Raw genomic sequence first — 2,975 nt, forward strand, 5'->3', positions numbered from 1 at the left:
TCATGCTCCATAGGTTTCTTCTTTGCCATTCCCACGATAGTAGTCTTAATAGCATGTGACAGGGTAAGATTGGAGAATCTGTTGTTTTCTGAATATATCTCATTAAATTATCCACATGGGAACTAAGGAAGTAATCATAGTGTGGGTTTGGAAACTCCTGGGACCCAACATGAAATAATCTTCCAATAAAACTTCATTTATCATCTGACAGCTACCTAACCAGTGGATCATAGTGACATTTTGGCTTCCAAGAATTGGTCTTGGACTTAATCTACATCCAATAACTATCCAAAGACCTGGATACTTCACTTTTCTCAGTGCACAAAAGCCTTTTCATGAAAGGTTAGAGGAAAGATTTAGATAAGTATGTGTGATATTGATACCAGATATTTTTTCAAAGGTTCCCATCTCCTTTATTCACGGAGCTCTGGCTCTGCGACATGACTCAAGGCTGAAAGTCATGTTCAGCAAACACAGAGTTTTCTGTTGTTTTAATAGAGATTAAGTAGGATTGCAGTGCCTTGACCATCTATTTTGATCTCAGGACTTCATGATAATTTAGCTAACATCAAAGATCACGGCAGACCTGGGCAGCCGATAGACTAACTGTGTCCACCTTGCCTCTGGCATATAAGCAAGGCTGCTTGACCTCTAATCCCATGAAATCTCAACATCTGCAGTAAAAGCAGGGAGCCCATTCCAATGATAATGTCAAAAATGCGGATGGGGAATGAGAAGAGATAAACTAAAGCACGTATATACTTATATGCATAGCCCATGGACATGGGCAATAGGGTAGTGAAGACATGGGAGGATAGGTAAGGGCTGGAAGGAGAGGGTGAAAGGAGGAACAGGAGATATCTGTGATACTATCAACAATAAAAAGTATGTTAAAAAATAAAATGCACAGCCCTACCTACAGCCCCAGAGAATATCATCTACAGTGCTTTTCAGAGATTCGTGTGCTCTTCTCACTAATTTACATTGAATAGCTGAATGAAGGAAATGACTTCTGGCCTTCATGGGATAAATGAACATAAATTGTTCCAACATTCTTATCTCTCTATGATTTTGGATTCCTTCTCCTATATTACACACGATAATTTCTTTCATTCCAAATTCACTTAGAATAGACTAGCGCAAGTCTATTTCTTAAAGAGAACATTTTTTTCCAATGTAAAATTCTTTATCCTCCAAAACTATCAACTAGTATGAGGGTGGAATTCAAAATTCAGCAGACACTTAAGTATCAATAAAGTTACCTCCAGAAAGGAAGAAAGAAAGAGAAAGAGAAAGAAAGAAGGAAGGAAGGAAGGAAGGAAGGAAGGAAGGAAGGAAGGGAAGGAGGGAGGGAGGGAGGAAGGAAGACATGTGGTACTGAAAACAGAAGATCAACATAGGAAAGAAACGGTGAAAATATTTAGAATGATGGTGAAGATAGAGACCAGAGGAGAATAGTTGCACAAAAAGAGCAAGTTTCTCAAATTTAAGCAGGTTAGAAAGCTCCAACAGAGATTTTATCAAAAATATGAGCAGCAGCATCTTTCATATCAATAGCTAATACCTGAAATTTCAAGATGAATAGGGTACAAAATAAGAATTTTTGAGGGATCAGGAAGTAAAAGAGTTGGAAATGGTTATTGGCAGCAAGAGTTGTAAAGGACCAGTGTATGGCACAAGAAAACCCTGTATATTAATTTGGATATTTCAATCATGGGCTTGAACAAAGTTGATACAAATAAATTCCCCTTTGCTTAGGGGAAATGATCATAAATAGGTATAATGTAAGTAGGTAACATTTATTGAGTGGTAGGCAAATTTCATCTCATCTAATCTTTACAAAAAATCAGAAACAAACATTACTTCTGTTAAAGATGAGAAAACTGGATTCAGAAAGGTTAAGTAACTCACCCAATGTCCCTCATTCAGTCAGTAGTGGATTCGGGAATCAGACACGGAACCATCTGCCACCAAAATCCTGTTGTTTCTATTATGAATTCATTACCCTCAGCAAAATAACTTTGTAAAATGACTAAAGAAGTCTTAGCTAATGAGTGGACCTCCGATTTATTACAATGAGAAGAAGTGTATCCCTAGCTAGAGGAACAATGAGATGTGGTCTGAGAAAGGCTGAAATAATAGGCCTGCTTGTAATAAATTCATGTTATAAATAAGGGGAACTGATGTTGGTTAGTGTGGAGATGGCATTCATTCCAAAAGGTTTTTCTCATTGATATCAGGGTGTAGAAATGAATAAAAAACACTTTGGCCATTTTTCTACTTCCTTTATTTATAAAATTAGATTTTTCTAACACAGCAACAAATACATATCCATCTGAAAAACTCCCTTGTCATAAGAACAGATGTTTCAATGACCCACAACAAGGAAAAAATAAATACAGAATACGATTCCTTGCCAAAGCAAATTATTATACTGCGAGCAGCAATCCCTGTTTGCCGAGCCAGGGGACTGTCTGCTTAACTAGGATGCACATGGACTGAGGCATCTTGTGCCAAAGTGAGCACATGTTCATGCAATAGATCCATCTTTAAAAACAAGGCCACAAATAAAAATAAGCAAACACATCCATCTTCTTCCATGAAAGTCCTCATCTAACAGTCATCTAAAATTGTTCAGAAAAAAACAATTTATTTAAATTTGATCAAAACATTCCTTTCAGGTTTATCTTGAGGTTTAGGGAATAATACAACTATTGGAGTTCTTTCCAATAAAGGCTTATAGTCTAAGAACTCTATAAAAGGCTATTTCGCAAGTCTCTTTGACCTTCTTTGGACTCTGTGACATCATTTCAAGAAGACTTATATAATTGTGGGCTTAGGCTATGTGGTGTTTTTTTTTTTTTGGATAATATTCTCTATGGACATACACTGTGTAAACAGTACTTACATTTGATCATATAATTATCACATAAAGCATTCAGCTATTAACATAGTCATGTCAAAGCAAATTGTAT

Source organism: Myotis davidii, unplaced genomic scaffold (genome assembly GCF_000327345.1).
Source record: "Myotis davidii unplaced genomic scaffold, ASM32734v1 scaffold95, whole genome shotgun sequence".
In the NCBI taxonomy this organism is placed as follows: Eukaryota; Metazoa; Chordata; class Mammalia; order Chiroptera; family Vespertilionidae; genus Myotis; species Myotis davidii.